A 20,685-nucleotide genomic window follows, 5' to 3' on the forward strand; every position below is an offset into this window, starting at 1 on the left:
AGATTTTTATGGTGAATATGTCTTATTTTTGAAATCACAAGCATACAAAGATGAACAAAAATTACACTTTGAAAATAATATTCCAGAGCAGAATAGACTTATTCCCTAATACTTTGACATGAAGTTGGATGATCACTTTTTTCTCTCTTTGTTATGAATTTGTACTAAGGAAAAAGGAAATTAGTATGGGCAGAGGGATGGTCTTCGGTATAAAACACAGGCAAGAATTGGCCAAGTAGACAGCCTACAGTAAGAATAGAAGTGAATATAACCTATGGGTCAGAGACATCAACATGGTTTAAGAATATTATAAAGAGCATCTTGCTAACCACACAGGTCCATATACTTATGTCTCCTTCTAAAGTCCCATCAAAGTTAGGAGCGATGGGTGACAATGTTGTCAGATACCTTGTATTCATATACTGTTTTGTAGAATGGGAACTTCTTTGTACAACTACTTAAAGATAATAATAATAAAAATATTTTAAAAAGATACAAAAAATAAAGTCCCATTAAAATGAAATCAAGTGGCTTTTGCATAAGTGGGAGAAGATCTCTCTCTCAATTCTAGCAGTTTATTCTCTTGAGGGTAAAGATGGGGTGTTTACACTGAGGGACCCTGTACTATGAATGATTCTCAGATGAAGGCAGACATACTTAAGACTTGGAAATTAATTGCAGTTGGATTAGCCCTTGTCTCCCTCTCACCTCTCAGAATGTTCTAGGCATTTTCTCAACTGCTAACAAGTTGTAGATTTGTTTATTTTTTCTAAGTTGGCCATGGGAGAAGGATGCTGTGATTTGTGTCTTAAAAATTATGGGGAAGGGAACTTCAGGTTAGAAAATCCTCCATTTGAATCTAGAGCTTACTCTTACAGTGCTCAAATAGGGCTGACACAAGACAGAGACCGTGATGGGTCCAATTTGGGGTGTCTTCCTGTTTTCAGGCCAAGGTAGGAAGGGCAGATGGGATTAGGGTTGAATGTGGTGGTGGAGGAGAGTGGGAGTATCGAGAAGACCGTGTCCTAGATGACTACTGTGACCCCTCAGGTGCTTCTGGAGGAGAAGACACCACCATAGGCAGATGAAGATTCACGGATGTAAGACGTGCTCACACCTTACATTGCTACAACAGAGAATGGTTTTCCAGAGTACCATTTCTATATTATTTTCTTTCTTCTCAAAAACTCCATTGCCATTGATGGGTTGCCAGGGTGGGCAGAGGCAGACCTGTGATGATGGTACAGATCCTTACTCATCATCCCCTCCATGGGGTAAGGCAGAGTTGGGATGAGAAGTCATGTATTTCGATCCTTAGTTCTATGCCATTTTCTATTTTGGCACCCCAGGGAGGAGGACAGAATCACAGCTCCCGAGATGATTGGGAGCGAGGAGGGGCTGGGGACATTTAGAGAGATACAATGTTCTGGCGGTGTACTACATTCATGTTTGTAGTTTCTCAGTGTCTTTCCCACAATTCCCTGCAGCAGCCCCTGCCATATGTAAAACCAATAGAGGTCGAGGGTGTCCTGCCAAATGGAGACAGCATGCAGTTGCCACGTGCCCTCCTTTTGGCCTAAGACTAAAGAATTAACTTCTGGAAGGAATTTTCCATCTGTTTTCCTGATAAGATTGATTAGACCCATCTATCCAGTTTTGCAGAGTCCATGAAAGAACAGATGAATTGTACCATCTGGCCTAGTTAAATTTAGTTCAGATTTCTTAGAAGAGTTCTAGCTCTACCATTTAAGGAAGGACTTGACCTTCAGAGGTTCCAAGGAAAAGAAGAGTTGGAGGTGCCTATACTACCTCTCCCCCAGTTCCCCTGAAGGTCACATTTGGTATAGGAAGGGGTGCTTGATCTTCAGTACCCCAGCTGGGTGCTGTTAGACAATTTCATGGGAACTTCAACATGGAAACCACCTCTTTTTCCTTTTCCACTTCTCCACTCCCCAGTTCCTACTGAACCAGTTTTCTTTGGTATCTTTGGTCTACAGAGCTTGCCTTTAACTCATTCCCCAAATAGTTGGGGAGAAATATGTGATCTTCTTGACCTATACTTGAATTTATTGCGACAAGCTTCTATTTATAATTTAGTAATAGTATTTACATTTTAATGTGAGATTATACACTGTGACATGAGTTACTGTGTTATTTTTCTATTACTATTCTTTTTCTCATCTTCTCTCCTTTTTCTGTCATGTTTAGGATTTTTCAAGTTTTCTTTATTCTAATTTTTCCCTTCTCATGGTTTGTTGTTATATAACTCTATTTCTTTTGTTCTAATAGTCATACTTAAATTTATCAAAATCTAATATTAAAATCTTCCACCTGAACCAGGTGTGGTGGTACATGCCTGTGATCCCAGCATTCAGAAGGCTGAGGCTGGAAGATTGCAGTGTGAGGCCAATTGCAGCTACATAGTGAGTTCAGCCAGCCCATGCTACCTAAAGAGACCCTGTTGCAAGAAGAAAAGGAGGAAGGGAGGAAGGGAGGGAGGGAAAAAAGGAGAGAGGGAGGAAGGGAAGAAGGAAGGAGGGAAAAAGGAAAGAAAGAATGAATGAATGAAAGAAAAAAAGAAAGAAGGAAGGAAGGAAGGAAGGAAAGAAAGAGAGAGAGGGAGAAAGAAAAAAAGAAAGAAAGAAAGAAAGAAGAGATTGTTTCCTATATAATAAGACCCATGAAGGAAACCTATATAGTCATCCTTTGTACTGGGAATAAGCACTTTGACAAATTTTAGTCAACTGAGTTTAAGATACTTGGGGGGGGGGGGGGAACCATCATTATGCTTGACAAAAAAAAATAAGCAAACATCATTGTAGATGATTGCATAAATATACCTGGGTGGGATTCAATTCTTAAGTGAAGTCTCAGTGGTTCTCACACATTATTATTGAGACCCTCCAAGTTTTTCAGACTGTTGAAACCTATGACCTTTACACTTACATTAGTTTAGTCTGGAGAAAAATAATGGAATACATAGTGTTCAGCTAGTCATCTGTTATAGTGGTAAGAGCAGACTCTAGTCAGCAGCAAACATTGCAATACTCTCAAGTCCAACATGAATTGAACTCAACTTTGGTTTCCATAGGAGTGAACCAGAAGACTTGAAGGGAAGATGGCAAGTCATGACAGAGTAGGCCAAGGAGAGTCAGGAGGGAAAAGTTACAAAGAGGGTCAGTACCAATCCACTCAGGCCAGCTGTGTCTGCTGACTGGCAGATATCAGTTAAAAGTCTATCCTTCCACAGAAACTGGAAGACCAGAGGCCTGACATAGGGATTGTCTGGAACAAAGAGTACTTTTTTTTCTTGGCAGCCTTGAGTGTTTTCAAGCAGACACTTTAAGGAGGGACTAGAGTCAACTTACAGATGGGGCCTTGAGCTGCTAGACCTGAGCTTAGGTTAGAATTTGTTCAGGTTTTTATTGGACAAGATTGGGGCCTCATTGAGAAGAGAGCTCAGAGGGGCCTTGTGGCAACCTGCCCTGTGCTCCTTAATCCGCAGCCACCTGTAGCAACACAGTAATGGAGACCGGACCATGGAACTGAGGTTTGGGGTACCAGGGGACCTGTAGCCTTCCGCTGGCAACATATCCCAAGGTTCCATTAGCCAAGGTTTTTATTGATCTTGTGCAAAGAAGTAAAGTACAAACTTCAACATGTGACAACATTTTGTATACAAGTGGTAAGTGACCTTATTCTGGAAAGGAGAGCTAAACAATAAACAGCCTTCAATTTGCATAAACCTAAGTCTACCCTTAGGCTCCCACATGGAGTAGGGTGGAATCTGAGTTCCCATTAAGTCAGGACTAACCGACCTTTCCCGGAAAACTCTGTGTTCCGAAAGTGTATTACGAGAAGGCATTCCTATTCTCAATCCTTTCGGGGGTCTCACAGCTTGGATTTTTGGGCTCTTACAACTCCTCCTTTTCTATTATTTGAGAAAGCATAATTTTTGTATCCATTTGAACCAGCATATGCTGGTTGCTAAAAGATATACATTGAAATAGGCAGGGAGCCAACAGGATGATACCCAGAATAGAAACTTTTGGGCCCAGAAGAAGCCAAAGCCAGGGAAGCCATTCTGGGAGTCCCCAGTTATGACTATATTTTAATTTGTCCAACTCCTTTTTGAACAGCTCTAACTGGTTCTGAATATTCTGGGAATTGTCAGTTATGTTAAAGCAGCGCAATCCTTCAAATTGTTCACACCCTAAACGATTTTTTTAACAGCAAATAATCTATGGCAGCTCGATTTTGTAAAATTCTTGTTTTTAACTCCTTCATTTTCTGATTTATTTCCTCCAAAATTATAGCTATGATATTTGTCACTTTGTTGAAAATACAAGCCAGCTTGGTGAGTTCCTTCTGGACACCTACTCCAAGTTCAGAGACAGGCAGAACAAAAGCTGTTGCTACAGCCATATCGACAGTGTTTAACAGCACAAGATTATCATCACAATTTGGGGGGAGATCACATTTTATGCGTCCCTTTTTTTGGCAGATCAAATTACCAAGTAAGAGAGGTATCAGTTTCCCAATATAACTGAATCCCAAATAATCTTTCTTCCTTCCTTCCTTCCTTCCTTCCTTCCTTCCCTCCTTCCCTTCTTCCTTCCCTCCTTCCTTCCTTCCTTCCCTCCTTCCTTCCTTCCTTCCCTCCTTCCCTTCCTTCCCTTCCTTCCTTCCCTCCTTCCTTTTTTCCTTCCTTCCTTCCTTTCTTTCTTTCTTTCTTTCTTTCTTTCTTTCTTTCTTTCTTTCTTTTCTTTTTCCTTCTTTCTTTCCTTCTTTCTTTCTTTCTTTCTTTCTTTCTTTCTTTCTTTCTTTCTTTTCTTTTTCCTTCTTTCTTTCCTTCTTTCTTTCTTTCTCTTTCTTTCTTTCTTTCTTTCTTTCTTTCTTTCTTTCTTTCTTTCTTTCTTTCTTTCTTTCTTTCTTTCTTTCTTTCTTTCTTTCTTTCTTTCTTTCTTTCTTTCTTTCTTCTTGTTGTGGGGCTTGAAGTCTGGGCCTGGGCACCGTCCTTGAGCTCTTCAGCTCAAGGCTAGCACTCTACCACTTGAGCCACACCATTTCCTGTTTTCTGGTGGTTAGTTGGAGGTAAGAGTCTCACAGACTTTTCTTGCCCGAGCTCTCTTTGAACCATGATCCTTAGATCTCAGCTTCCTGGTAGCTAGGATTATAGGCGTGAGCCACCGGCAACTGGCTCCAAATAATCTTTCTTTAGAATGCCAGTGTGCTCTAAAGACTAGCCAGTGCCAAGTCTTTTTCCTTTAGACACACTGAGCTCCCATTTCTAAGTTGTTACATATCACAGTTTAATTCAAGTACAATGGTTTACCCAGCATAGGAATCCCCCAAACAGAGGCTTGTACTGAGGGAGAGGCACTAGCGGTATGAATGTATGCCATTATCCTCACAAAGACATTGCATTAATTTCCTGTCCATGGTCCTTTAAGCATCTCTCAGCTTCTCGGGAAAGCTTCTTCATCTGTCCCCAGGTGGGAATGATAGCAAGTCTGGTTCCCCTGTTCTCCCCTGGCTTTTAGCTACCCCTCATATTATTGAGGGACTCCTCCAGAGGCTCCTCGATGTTGGATGATTTTCCCTTCATTTCTGGGTTTTAATTTCCGGCTGGTAGCCAGATGTCGGCTGAACCTGTGGACTGGCATAACCATGGCCCCATACTTTGACGGTTCTGGGTTTCCAGTTATTATCAGTGTCATCTTTCCACCATATAGGTTGACATGAAGATTGGCACTTTTCCAGCTCTTTCCAATGTTTATTTGCTGTTGAAGTGTTGGATGGAAAATTTAAATTTTCAAAATTAAGGGCATATAATGCTCTTGCTAGCTGTTCTTTGGGGGTCTAGTGACATACCTCCCTCCCTTTTTTGTTTATTTAATTGGGACTTAAGTATAAAATTACTGTTCACAATGGCTTGACCTTGTGGATTATAAGGATTCCTGTAACATGTTTAATTTGCCACTTACAGTAACTGTAATCCCTGTAAACATCACCTTTATAATAAGAATAAACTAAATTAATTTTTAAAAAAGAATGAATAACTTATGACATGGCTATACTGTAAAGTTGATTTCAGCAATTAAAAAGAATAAATCAAGTCTATGTTACTGACTTTGGAACCAATATGTATAGCCATGATTCATTATTTTAAAAAATCAATTTAAAGAGAAAGTGATTGAGGGTGAATATGGTTGAAGTATTTTATTTGTATATGAAAATAAGACAATGAAATCTACTGAAGTGTGTGTGTGTGTGTGTGTGTGTGTGTGTGTGTGTGTGTGTGTGTGTATGCTTGAATTCAGGGTCTTGAGTTCTCACTCTTTTTTTTTCTGCTCGAAGCTAACATGCTATCACTTGAGCCAGTTCTGACATTTTTCTTTTAGCTACTTACTGATAAGAGTCATGCAGATTTGTCTTCTGAACAGGTAGAATTATAGGTGTGAGCCACCAGTCCCCTACGTGTTGAAGTAAGAAGGGAGGAATAGAGGGAGAGTGATGAAGGGGCTGACGTTGACAGGGTACCTTGTATATATGTATGGAAATGCCATAATGAGCCCTTCCCTTGTACAACTAGGATATGCTAATAGGAACCACTTTATAGCCGGGCACAGAGGGCTCATGTCTGTAATCCTCGCCATGCTAGCCTTGAGCAAAAAAGCTCAGGGACAATGTCCAGGCCCTGAGTTCATGCCCTAGGACTCACCAGAAAAAAAATCACTTTATAGTGGAATGGGCTTTTAAATATATATATATGTGTGTATAGTCCTATATATGAAATATGTTTTTCTATCTTATATTGTAGCTTGATATGGGATATAGAAAATTATGTTATCTCAGAGAGGTGCAACAGAATAGAATTGGGAGATACTAAATTCTTCCTATGTATGTCTTGCTAAACTGGGCATGTGATGCTTTTATATTTTAGGTATTTTGTAAAATATAAAGCACATGGGAATGCTTCTTCTAGGAATCCTTCAATGTGACCATGAGTATATCCCGATTGCTTAGAATAAAAGTCCACAAAAAAGGGACAGAAATCCATCTTCCTATCAAAGATTCTTCAGTTGCAATTTTTGCAGTTACTTTAGCTCACATCCTTCAGCATGAATTTCTCATTATCCTGTATTCATTTCCATTAACTGAGAAGTTTATTGAAGATTGTTTAGGCCTCCTGTGGACTATAGTAAGCCTCTCCCTCAGGTCTTATCCCTCAATTTGAAATGTTCTACCCCAGCATAAATGGATCAGATTGCCTTTTACTAATAAAGGAAAGCACAAAGCAGAGTCCTGAGAACACTCTTTTAAAATTAGATCATTAGGCAAAACCTGAAATTTTCCCTGCTACTTACTTTCTGTTGATGTGTTGTTAAAAGTATTTCCTTACTTTGCCCCCAGTGACATCTAAATAAGAAAATTCTGCTACAGTAATATTATGTTCTCATTCTTCAGTGGGCACCCACCCACTGGGCTCCATTGTCTGTGTTCTCCCAGGAAGTGAATGCTCAGAATCTTAGATCTGAGTAATACTGAGGCGACAGCCCAAAGGGGGTAAATACAGTGTACATTGTGGCTGGGTTTAATCAAGTGACTGATAAAAGGGGAAAGGATATTAAAAATATGGAAATGAGGTCTAATAACCCGGGCTCACAGATTCATAAGCTAGAAGCTGTAGGGGTTGGATTAAAACTTAAGCAAGTCCTTTGGCATTAAGGCTGGAAAATAGGACTTGTAGTTAGTTAGCTGGGTTTGTATAATAATTAAAATGAAGAGCAAAAGCAATTGACTGGAACATTGAAGTTGTTTAGCATTATCTGCATTTTTGAGCAGATGGATTTGCTATCAAATTAATATCATACCAAAATAACAATGGCATCAAAATTAAATACAGTTTTGTGGTTATGGCTTTCAGGTAAAAATCTATTCAGCCTTTAATTCACTCATGCATTTTTTCACTCATTCAGTTGCTCCACTCATTCATTCATTTGATCATTTATTCAGTCACTAGATTTATTCACTCATTTGTTCTTTCATTCACTCACTAATCCATTCATCCTTTGATTCATCTTGTTCATTCATGTACTCATTTATTCATTTGTTCACTAATTCAGCCATTCACTCATTTATTCCTTATTTGTGCCTTCATGCAATCATTCATTATTCACTCATTCTTTTATCCATTTAGAAAGTGTGCACAGGCATCATCTTACAATTTAGGCCAGAGGGCCCCAGTGTGAACCCAGAAAGGCTGGGAGGACTTGGGGGCACCTGTGTTCTCTGAAAATGAGCTGTGATTGTGGGTGGCAGTTGATGGGGCAGAAGGAGATTGGAGGTCACGCATGAGAACCAGAAGAGGAGGAATCTCTAACTGCTCCTTCCCTACGATTCTGCTGAACTCAGATCACCCCACCTCATGCTCTGCACAACGGGGAAAATCCGTTTATTTACTTTGCCTCATTCATCCTTGAGTCAGATGTGTATTCTCTGTTCTGAAATCCAACTCAATAGATAAAGAATAGAGAGGAAATCAGATGTGACAATTGACCTTGTATTATTCTTTGCACCCTAAGTGATTCTCTAAAAAGTACTCAGAGGCAGCCTCAGATTTTGTTTTTTAATTTAAGCAATTTCCTTTCAAGAACTAAAAGAGTCCCGGGAAACAGTAGTGGCCTTTTAAAAGATTCAGATTCAGATGAACTTAGTCACCAGTCTGAGGTTTATAGCAGCAAGAGCATCAAAGGTGAATGAAAATTGTTGTCTGTTTCTTTGGGCCTGGCTTACTTCACTTAGTATAATTTTTTCCAAGTCTTTCCATTTCCTAACAAATGGGGCAATGTCATTCTTTCTGATGGAGGCATAGAATTCCATTGTGTATATATACTACATTTTCTTGATCCATTCATCTACTGAGCAGAAAAGGTCAGATATGTTGATGTTAGGTGAAATGAGCCTCAAGATAAGGACTCAAATGGTTTTTACTTTCATATGATTGTTTCTAACATATTTATAAGATGATTTCTTTGTTGCTTTGTATGTTCCTCCCCCACGATATAACCCCTGCTTTCACTGTGTTTGATGATGGTATAATTTGTGGAGGGGAAGGGAAAAAACAAATCGTTTAAATAGGGATACAGGTGGACCCATTGCAACAATGAGATGTACAAGTCATTATGTCAAAAACGAACTTTACAACTTTGGTGGGGGCAGGAGGGGGGCAGGAGGGAATATGGTGGGGGCAGGATATGGGAAGGGATGGGAAGGGGAAACAAAGGAGGAGGCAACAATGCTTGATAAGAAATGTACTCATTATCTTGCCCATGTAATTGTAACCCCTCTGTACAGTATTTTTATAATAAAAATTTTTTAAGAAAAAGAAAGTTGTTGTCAAACAGAGTTTTGAAATAAAACTAGAAGAGGGAAGAGTTATTGTAATTATACTAGGTAAGGTGTTTTGTGGCATGAATACTAAATTTCCTTTCCTATCTTTTATTGAATCCAGCTTCAACTAAAAAAAAATCAGCTAGTGAAAGGCATTGATAGGCAGCTCACATCTATAATAGTAACTACTCAGGTGGCTGAGATCTGAAGATTGAAGTTTGAAGCCAGCCTAGGCAAACAAATCTGAGAGACTCTATCTATAATTAACCAGCAAAAAAGCCAGAGCTGGAGGTGTGCCTCAATGGTAGAGGTCCAGTCTAAGAAAATAACTAGGTGAAAGGAAAATTTTAGGAGAAAAACATGGCTATAAAGTTAATTTATAAGTGAACATTTAAAATGCAGTCAAAGGGTTGGGAAGGTGGCTCAGTGGTAGAGCGCTTGCCTTGCATGCATGAGGCCCTGGATTCGATTCCTCAGCACTACATAAGCAAAAAGAAAAAGGCCGGAAGTGGCGCTGTGGCTCAAGTGGTAGAGCGCTAGCCTTGAGCTGAAGAGCTGAGGGACAGCGCCCAGGCCCAGAGTTCAGGCCCCAGGACCGGACCCCAAACAAAATAAAATAAAATAAAATAAAATGCAGTCAAATTGAATAATGTACTAAGGGTAATTCACTTTCAGGGAATGAAATTTTACAAAGAGACAAAAAGAGAAATGCTGAAAGATAAGAAAAAGAATTGAAAGTGGAAGCCGTGTGCCAGTGGCACACACCTGTAATCCTAGCTACTCAGGAGGCTAAGATCTGAGGATCGTAGTTCAAAGCCAGCCGGGGCAGGAAAGTCCATGAGACTCTTATCTCCAATTAATCATCAGAAAACTGGAAGTGGTGCTGTGGCTCAAGTGGTAGAGCATGAGCCTTGAGCTGAAGAGCTGAGGGACAGTGTCTGGGCCCAGAGTTCAAGCCCCATGACTGACCAAAAAAAAAAAAAAAAGAATTGAAAGGGGAAGTCGATTCTTAATTACAATGTTTTAACTACAGTTTGGGGCATTTCTGTAGGGCCACTGGAGTCTGGATGGGGGAGGGAAAGGGCAGAGTAGAGGCTTACTCTGGCAGAGGCTACTTGACTTCTTTCTTTAAAAGAAATATTTCTATCTTTATTACATTTTTGCATTTGAGATAGACACAGACCACCCTCACATCACACACAAAAACATCCACTCTTGTGATTTTTAAGGTACATTTCCCCTTTAACTTTGTGTACAAAAAGTATTTAATTCTTACACCTATGCAGAGATTTCTTGACAATAAACTGTAGACAAGTCTAAGCATATGAATTTTTTTGTGAATGTCTTGTTATAGGACAGCTGATGAGAAAAAATGGAGCTCTGCAGTGAAATTTATTTTCCTCTAAGATTTCATTTTGATGCTGATAAAACATGAAATTTTTGTGAATGTTAGTGCTAGAGCTAGAACTCAGGGTCTGAGTTCAAGGCTAGCATTCTACTACTTGGGCCATACCTCCATTCCCAGGCTTTTGTTGGTTCATTGGAGATAAGAATCTCATGGTCCTTTTTAAAAAAAATCTTTATACAATTTGTCTATGGAGTATATAACAAAGGTGCAGATGTAAATTGATTGTTTGGAACTCAAAATATTTTTACAGCATAGGATGCATTTATTCATAGAAAGAATGCCATAAATGCCTTTCATTCTACCAGGCTACTCCTCCACCACATAACTACCAGTAGCCACTATTGTGATGTCAGTAATTAGATCCCAGTGCTGGGTGTGGTTGTAAGCAAGTTAATTTGAGGAGAATCAGCCAGTCGATGGACGTGTCTATAGCTACTAAAATTGTCAGGGAATGGACAGTCAATGTGAAGGGCTTGAGGCTAGAGAGAGTTTACCTCTCACTCTCGGTATGTGTCTCTGTATCTGTATCTGCTTGTCTCTCTCATTCATCTCTGTCTTTGGCTATTTCGCTCTTGATCTTCCTTTCCTTCCTTTCCTTCCTTCCTTCCTTCCTGCCTTCTATCCTTCCTTCTTCCTCTCTGTCTCTTTCTCTCATGTTTACAGTTGTGGGCAGGCTAATTAACTTTACTAAAGGTTACTTGGATGGCATAGCATAGACCATAGTTATGAGAATCAAATTAGCATTTTTGCAGAGAGTTCTTGTTTTATTAAGATCACAGTATTAGGATATTAATGATATGTATTATATCATAATAGGTTCCTATTGGTACTGTAGCTATTCTTACTTATATATGGCTTTCTACATGTTGTTCTTTTCTTTCAGATTATTAAACTTGAGAGCAGACATTTTTGTCACACACTTTTAAAGCAACATACATTGATCACAGACACTATATTCCTTCATTTATTGGTGACTATTTGTTTTGTCCAAGGGTATTAGAGATTAAAACCTTACTCTGATGCTTTTGAAGATTTCTCCTTCTTTAAAAAATTTGTTAAAAAAAAATTTGTTACAGGGGCTGGGAAGGTGGCTCAGTGGTAAATCGCTTGCCTTGCATGCCTGAGGCCCTGAGTTCGATTCCTCAGCACCACATAAGCAAAAAGAAAAAAAGCCGGAAGTGGCACTATGGCTCAAGTGGTAGAGCGCTAGCCTTGAGCTGAAGAGCTGAGAGACAGCGCCCAGGCCCAGAGTTCAGGCCCACAACCGACCAAAAAAAAAAAAAAAAATTTGTTACAGATGTGTAGCCAGCACAACTCAACACATTCTCTGGCCATAACTGGGTATTTGACTTTGTTAGTTTAAAAGGAAGAAGAAGGAAGAGTAAAAGAAAATTCCTAATGATATTTAGACAAATGTTAGACCATTAAACAGACAGAGAGACAGAGAGATAGAGAGAGAGAAAGAGAGACAGAGAGAGAGAGACAGAGAGAAAGTTTCAAAAAGTGTGTGTGTGTGCACAGGACACTGGTGGCTTACACCTGTAATCCTAGCTACTAAGGAGGCTGAGATCTGAGGATCACAGTTCGAAGCCAACCCAGGCAGGAGAGTCCATGAAACTGATCTCCAAAAAAACTACTCAGAAAAAGCTGGAGGAGGCACTGTGGCTCACATGGTAGTGCTAGCCTGGAGCACACAGAGGGCCTGAGTTCAAGCCCCCAGGACTGGTTAAAAAAAAGGAAGTGTGTGACTGAGAGATCACAGGAGGTAGAAGGGACAGAGCTGGAAGCTGTAATGTGTTGCGTATAAGTGAAAAGGAAGAGGCCAGTTAAGGCATGATGTATGCTTGTCCCTCAGGCTGTCCTGGAGGTGGTATGTCACCACCTTGGGAGTCCCAGTAGATAATACAGGGTTTCATACAAGGCTTAGAGTTCTGCAGCTTCAGGGACAAGAGTAGGTTAGAGAGGAAAATGATGTTGTTTGACACTGTAGGGGATGGGTACCATTTTGAATTTCCACCAAAGGGAATGCTTCAGACACAGAAACTCAAGAGAATGTCTCCGAGGAACACAATCCCTGGTGCACAGGCATCTTCCTGCATCCTTGGTCTGGTAGTTTCACTATTTCCAGTAAATTGTTATCAAATACTGGGTCCAGGACTAGACAGTGAGGGGAGTCAGGTGTAGATGTGTCTGCTTGTTTATGAGTGATGAAGCTGTTTGAGCTCCCCAGCCTGGCTTCACCTTTTCTTATTGGTGGTTTTTTCTTCTTTGTGTGGATTGCTAAGGAGCTTAAGCATCTTTGTAGGTCTACTTTCTCTCTTCTTACTTTAAAAGCACACATTTAAAAGTGAGTATAGTCATGTCATGTTTTATATTCAGAAGTACTACATTTGTTTTCTTTATGGCATCTGCTTTTTGTAATCATGATTAAAATATTTTCACAATACAAAGCTGTACTATGACCCAACATAATTTCAAAGTAGTGAAAATCATCCTGCAAGTTAATTTAAGTTCACAGTTACATTTAATGACATTTTCCTCTACAATTTTTTTAGCCTTTTCAGTGTTCTATACTTTTAAATAAAAATTTGATTTTGCTTATGCAATTTGGTTACATATATAAATTAAAACATTGAGTTTCAGTGTAGAAAAATTACGTATCTTTATTTTCTCAGAAAAAGCATTGTAAAAATGTTTGTGTAGGTAGTTTTGTCTGTTTCTATTCCTAGAAATTTTGTTGTTGCTATTTTATACTGCTGTATAAAAAGTTTTTGCTAATTTTATGCTTTTATTTCATAACTGTTAGATTCACTCAATTTGCCACTTAAAACTTTTAAAATTTGAGTAAGTATTAACTTAGTGTTTTTATCATTTGCTAAAGGAATAATTTTGTCTGCAGATTTATCACTAGTTCTTCAGTTTCTTTCTTTTGCTTGCTTACAATGGATCCACATGGAGAGCAGAGCCAAGTGATAGTAATGATAGTGATATTTTCTTTTTTCTTATTTTAGTTTGTCACTAAGTATTTTATTATGGAGTCTGATGTTCATGTTTGTTGTAAGAGAGATTACCATGATAAGAAAAATTCTTCTATCTCTATATTATTATTATTATTTTTAATTGAGATTAAAACTGAGTAGGGTAGCACATGCCTGTAATCCAGTTACTTGGGAAGCAGAGATAAGAATATGTAATCTCAAGGCCTGCTGAGGTAAAATTTGGAGATCCAAACTAAACAAACAAGTTAAGCAAAGAGGACTAAGATATTTGGCTCAAGTGGTAAAGCCTTGGTTTAGAAAGCTTGAGTTCCTGAGTTCCATCCCCAGTAACATCAAATTAACAAAAATGAGAAGCTTATTTCTTAATCCAGCACGTGGATTTTAGCTCATGTATTTTGTAATATTGAAGTATTTACATCTTTAGGGTCAGCAGTTCATATATGAAGTTAATCTTTAATTTCCCCTTATGCTATATCGGTTTTTTCAATTTAATAAATAAAGGGTATTAAATTTCAGATACTTTTGATTTGAGAAAGTTAATACAGCCTGAAGATTCTCTGTGGCTTAAAGCACAGAGAGAATTTGACTATGTAAGTAATCTGGCCTAAAATTGTTCTTGGAAATAAATTTCTTAATAACTTTTAAATTTCTTCATGTCTATTGTCCTATTTTTTTAAACTCCCCTTAAGTTAATTCACCTCTAATAACTATTTTGGTTTGGGCCACTATATTTGATAATATGGAAATATCATTCTGGAAAACTTCTGAGCGTTCTGTAATTACCATTTTGATTTCTTCCTCAATCAATAATATATATTTTTTATTTTCATTTTTTTAAACTTTTTTATTGTAAAGATATTGTACAGAGGGGTTATTTTCATTTTTTAAAATGTAAAATTGTTCTTGAGTGGTTAGCTCTTTTTGACTTACTTTTTGTAACTAGTTTTATTACAGTGTGATCACAGTACATTGCAAGAATAATTACTTTTGCGGGGGGGATAAGAAATAGTTAAGATTTTTGTAGCCTAATATTACCTCAAGGTTTGCTAACAGAATGACAGAAAGCCATTCTATTGAGTCACTCAGTTATTCATTAAGCTTGGTTTCAACCATGTGTCTCTCGTGTCTCATATTGTATTGGGAATCACAAGCTATATGTGAACAAGTTTTAAGGCTTCCGAACAGTTGACACGGGTTTGATGGACCAGAGACACATGAAAAAAACAGAGTGAGAGATGCAGTAACAGTGCAATGAATGAAAGGGAGCCACAGCAAAGAGTGTTAGTCAAGGCTTTATAGGTTATGGGAAACCAAAGTTACCCAGGATGCCAGTCTTAAATGTAAAAGATAAATTGAAGTCAGAGACAGGGATTTTGGAGATGAGTCACTAAGAAACCACAATAGTCATTCAGTAATCAGTTAGAATATGTGTGTGCGTGTGTGTGTGTGTGTGTGTGTGTGTGTGTGTGTGTGTGTGTGTGTTGGGGGAGGGAGGGAGATGTAGAGGGCAGAAAGGGAAAGAGAGTTTTCATATTCAAGCTAAAAAACCATAATAGAACTTTCTAAGCACCATTTGTTTAGCTGGGTCAAAACTTTAAAAAGTCACGTCAAGGTAAAAGCAAAATAGTGCCCATTGCCCGTGGCTTTTGCTGTCTTAGGGAAAGCATTTTCATTGAAGATGGGGAAGAAGCCAGGATGTGACTTGTTGCTACTTAAAAAGAAGGGAAAATGAGGAGAAAAGTATTTCTCCAGAAACTTGGGTTGTGAAGGGAGTTAGGATAGTGAAGGAGCAAAGGAGAAAGAGATGGTTGTCAGGATGTAGATGCACAAGCATGTGTTGATGAGGAAGAGAAGGTATGGTTGTCATGGAGACTGCGCAGGACCACAGGAGTGGGCAGAGGGTAGGATACAATCGCAGTGGGAGGGTGGCCAAGAGGAGAGTACCACATCTCCAGCTGAAGGAAATGGTGAGGATCTAGAGGCCAGAAAGGCTGGCTCTCTTCTCTTGGCAAGGCTAAAATAAAGTGACATGGTAGGATCTTCAGTCACATTCTGGTAACCACACAATACAAGAAGGGGTCATGCTTTGGGTTTGTTTCTTCAGCTCCTACCCCTCCCCCCCATCTCCTGCCAAGAGAATTTGAAAAGAATTTCTATACTGTTTCCTGGGTTAGATTTCAGAATTTCCAGAAGTCTCTCTTTCCCCAGAAGCTACGTGCCAAGTAAGGGACTGTCAGGATAATTAACACAGTCAGTTGTAAATACAGTGAATAGTAATTAGGTCATCTGGTCACAGAAGTTTCCCTTACCATAAATGCATAGCATCAATAAATCAAACCAACATTTCAAGCCATCAGGATGCCTCCTTTTTTGTTTCTGATGGAAGATCATCACATCAACCTATGAGGGAAAATGTCTATGAGGATAACATGTATTTTAAGGCATTGGATTTCGGTATCTGAAATGTATTTGTTATTAACTTGAAACTCATTTTTCCCACTTATACTTTGAACTCTCACAAGTTAGTAACAAATTAGACCACAGAAAGTATGGTGAGGCTAGGTTTTAGGCTAGGTTTACTTGTTTTTCTGTTATTCTACCAAACACTATCCTTTGTGTGGAAGGACATTTCAGGTTTAATTACCATGTATATAATTATGAGACAAAGCTTAGGATGAGAGGCGTGCTCCCACACACTCCCAATTGAGTATGATTTGACTTATTAAAAATCACAATTGACAACCTACTAGGTTAATTATGGTTCAGAAATCCCCTAGGGGACTTTTACTATCATTTTTGGATCTTCAGTTGACCAAATCTGTCAATCCACTCCACCCTGAAGGGCAAGCTTAGGTTCTGACTATGAGAAATGTGACACTTACCATAGCACACAGTGAAGTCAGGTACTCACAGTCAGACCATCCAAGGTTTCATACTCGAAGGGATTGTGTGCATGCGTGCGTGTGTGTGTGTGTGTGTGAGAGAGAGAGAGAGAGAGAGAGAGAGAGAGAGAGAGAGAGAGAAAGTGTGAGTGAGTGTGTGCACTCTGGTCTTGAGGCTTGAACTCAGGGTCTGGGTGGTAACCTCTTTTGCTCTTTCACTCTAGTGCTCTACCACTTGAACCATAGCTCCACTACCCTAAGGGATTTTAAGTAGAGGATGTCACCCATGGGTGGGAAGATCAGCTCAAAAGAGTAGTATGAACCCCACACAACATCCAGAATGGCTTGCTACCTTGGTAAGCAGTGCCCTCTTCCCCACAAATGGCAATTTGGCCCAACTTCCCAGCACACCTAAGAAAGTAGGAATCCATTTGCCAAGTTCTATGTTAATAGTGCTCATCTTTTCCACTAGCCTTCACTAATCACCTCTACTGCTCACTGTATCCCAAAATGTTGATGCCACGCATCCGTTGGGTTGGAATATGGTCTTAGGCTTCCTGAAATCTTTTCCATTGTCTCTAGATAAAGCGACATTTGACCTGATTCCTCGAATATCTGCCCTTTGGCATTTCTGGCTCCTGAAGCACTGGCTTTTGAAATCAAACCAGAGCAGTCACAGAGAGTTGATGCAAGTCTATCTTCCCCAGGACAACCCCAGTAGTTAATGAGGAGGCTCTTCTGGCAAACAGAAGCCTGAAATCCAAGAAAATAAAACTCAGCAGCTTTGACCTGCTTGCTGCATGAATCTCTGGCTCCTTTTCCTTGCTGTTGAAGAGCCCTAGTGACAATTTGAGTGAGACAGGAGTGGAAAGAGGCTGCTCTCCTCCCTCCTTCCCCTCCCCTCCTCCCTCTCCCACCCCCCACCCGCAGCATTACCTCCCCACCAGCAGTGACCCGCTCTCCCCTGTGACTTATCAGCTGTTGGGCAGGCGTCTGTCACTAAGAGAAAACAAATTGTGGAATGTCCCGCTCTGCATGCTAATGAGATGGGCTGAGCCAACCCCAGGGTTGTGAGGAGGTTTGAAGGAGGCAAATAAGGATCTTCAGTTCCTGACCTCCTGGCACAGTGTGGTATTTATCAGCAGCACATGTGACTGGTTAAGACACCAAGCCCCAGCTTGAAGGAAACGGCTGTTGGCGGCATGCTCCGGCTCTTGGCAGCTGGACAGGCTGGGTGCTGGTGTGAGGGTTCGGGCGACAAAACCACCCCAGTAAGTAACTGGAGACTTTGCTCTTTGTGTGTGTGTGTGTGTGTGTGTGTGTGTGTGTGTGTGGTGGCAAGCCACCCCTAACTTTTAAAATTCTGATGTTGCTTGCCTCCTGACACTCTAAAAAGAGAGGTTTTGTTTGTATTCATTAATCGCCTTTTTCATTGCCTTCTCCCATTAGGGTAGATGGCTTGATTCCTGTCCACAAAAGAAGTTTGTTTCTATGTGTCTAGGACCTGTATGATTCTTAAAGTTTAGGTTCAGCACCAAAATTCAGGTGATCAAGTAGTGAGCCCCTGGAGGAGAGCTGATGACCAGATTTGATGTTGATCAGTGTTACCATGGAAACCTGAAGGTCTAGTTCCTTTAAAAAAAAATCACTTGTGAAGTTATTGTCCATCTGACCCGACCACCCTTAGTCCATTCTGGAGAATATTCATGCATGCTTTCTGACTCAGTAAAGTGGCATGTTGTAGTTCTTTTCTTCAGCAAGCTGGTTCTCCTCTGTTGCGTTAAAGCTGAAATGTTCAATTGACCCTGGCCTGCCTTCTTTTGGTGTTTTCGTGATGCTTAAGGTCTTTTCTTCTTTGTTTGTGACACGAATTATAAAAATATTGCCTGAGCTGCTTATCACCTGGGAAGGAGTAGGGGAAAGGTGTGAGAGGATCATTCTTTCCCAAGTTTACAGCCCTAAATAGCTTGCTTGCCAAGTGCTAGAACCAAGTTGTAGTTTCAGAGACTTTTGTCCTTCTGTGATGATTACCAGACAGAATGCTGTACAGAAAAGAGAGGAAAGAGAGGGGCAGAGCGCAGGATGGCTGATGGACCCTCTGCCCCAGAGACTCGTGGGAGATGAGCAGGCATGCAGAGGGAGCAGAGAGGAGCAGTTCCCATTTCAGGTCATACAAGGCAGTGTTTTGCTTGTGATAAACTTAGGACACTTGGAAAGGTGCAGCTTCTTGAGTGATGGATGGGTTGTCCTATAGGGAGTGGAGTTGTATGATTTGTTTGCAACTTCGTCCACTGTCCTCAAGGGACACTGCTTTCTCTCATCACCCCTTGCTATTGGTGGAGACTGGAATAAAAATGGTTGAGGAGTAACTGGTTCTTCTTCAGTTTCCTCCATGCAATTATTTGTCTGCTTGTTTATTTGTGTGTTCAAGAAATACTGGAGATCTTGAACTCCAAGTGCTGCCCCTTAGCTTTTTCTGCTCAAGACTCGAGCTCTACCCCTTGAGCCACTGCTTCATTTCCATCTTTTTGCACAGGCTGGCTTTGAACTGTGATCCTCAGTTCTCAGCCTTATACTAAGTAGGTAGGATTTCAAGCATGAGCTACCAACATAATTGTTTTGAGCAGCTCATTAGCCGAAGATCTTTGATGGAATCAGCTTTGGATACCTCATGGGGAAGAATGGCTCATCTGGCATCAGAGGATTTTTCCCCCTCTTCACCCCCCCCCCCGCCCCTTAAAAATGTACAAGAAAATCTAGAGTGTGTGTTCTATGAGAAAAAAAAATAGTTCCAAGTGTGATGGTTCCTCTTTGAGCTATTTGTGTGAGGTCTATCTGTGAGCCTCAGCCAGGGTCCCTGGCCCAGTGTCCAGTCATCCGGTGACTTCCCTGTCTGACTGCAGGGGGGGAGGGGAGGGAGGGGGAGGGGGAGGGGTGGCTGCCCTGCTGGGCCATTCTTTAGAGAGTTTGTTTCTGGTATGATTTCACTTTTTCCACAAGTTAATAGTGGAAAAGAACTTTCCAGAGAATTTGTGTTTCCAGAATAATAGATCCTCCCACAATAAAAGGCAAGGTCTAATTGAATCTAAGCTGAGGACTATTCTCTGATAATGATAATAATTTTATAACACTATAAAATACAGGGCTGTGGGTATATCTCAGTGATGAGATATACTTGCCTGATATGGATTTGATCCCCAGACACACACACACACACACACACAGAGCCAGTAAAATGGAATGTTTAAATGGATATCCTTTGAAGTTATCCAACCACTGAATTTTTGAGAGCTCACAGATTTTGATCAGCCTTGACTTTTTAAAATACAGCTAGCAAAGTAATAAAAAAGAATACTTTTTTTCCCCAAGAAGATACTATAGTCATAGAGTCAAGAATGTTCAGATCTTAGATAGGAACTACAGAATGTTTGATTTAATGCCTTCCTTCTGAATCTGAGGACATTGTAATAAGTTTATTTGGGCCACAATGCCTAGCCAGGAAAGAGTACTCAAGAATTCTGCTACTATAGGATAATGCTAACACTAAGTAATAATAATAATAATGATTACAAAATGCATTCATCAGTCTTTTACTATGCTACGTGATACACACCAGTGCAGCAACCTTCCCAGAATTTTCAGGATACCTGTTTTCAGTGACTCAGTTTAATTTCCAGCTTCCCGCTGTGGAAGCAACAGGCTTTCCATCCCCTAGCTAGCACCATGCTGTAGGGAAAGCTTCTTGAGGTTCAGGGAAGCAGCTGAATGTGCACAGCTCCTGGTCAAACCTTAGCAGAGTCTACAGAGCACCAGGTGTTAAGATGCTCACTAGGTTGAACGGGTTGACAGTGAGGCATGGGTGGCTCATTTTTATCATCCTAACTACTCAGCATGAAGATCGAAGCAGACAAATCTAAAGGATTCTTATTTCCAATTAGCTAGCAAAAAGCCAGAAGTAGAGGTATGGCTTAAATAGTAGCACACCAACCTTAAGCGAAAA

At 40.1% G+C, this 20,685-nt stretch overlaps 1 protein-coding gene across 5 annotated transcripts in view; it reads left to right on the forward strand.

The window, feature by feature from the left end:
- Positions 1-20,685, forward strand: part of Rasgrp3 (RAS guanyl releasing protein 3) — a 104,189-nt gene that overhangs the window by 15,074 nt on the left and 68,430 nt on the right. For 3 of the 5 annotated variants that reach the window (XM_070025348.1, XM_070025352.1, XM_070025355.1), the window contains exon 1: positions 17,824-17,956. The exons of the other annotated variants lie outside the window; for them this stretch is intronic. The gene's annotated coding sequence lies outside the window, so the exon portion shown is untranslated. Of the gene's footprint in view, positions 1-17,823; positions 17,957-20,685 lie in introns of those variants that run through there. 5 annotated transcript variants of the gene reach the window in all.

Source organism: Dipodomys merriami, unplaced genomic scaffold (genome assembly GCF_024711535.1).
Source record: "Dipodomys merriami isolate MVZ:Mamm:240054 unplaced genomic scaffold, mDipMer1.0.p SCAF_17, whole genome shotgun sequence".
NCBI lineage: Eukaryota > Metazoa > Chordata > Mammalia > Rodentia > Heteromyidae > Dipodomys > Dipodomys merriami.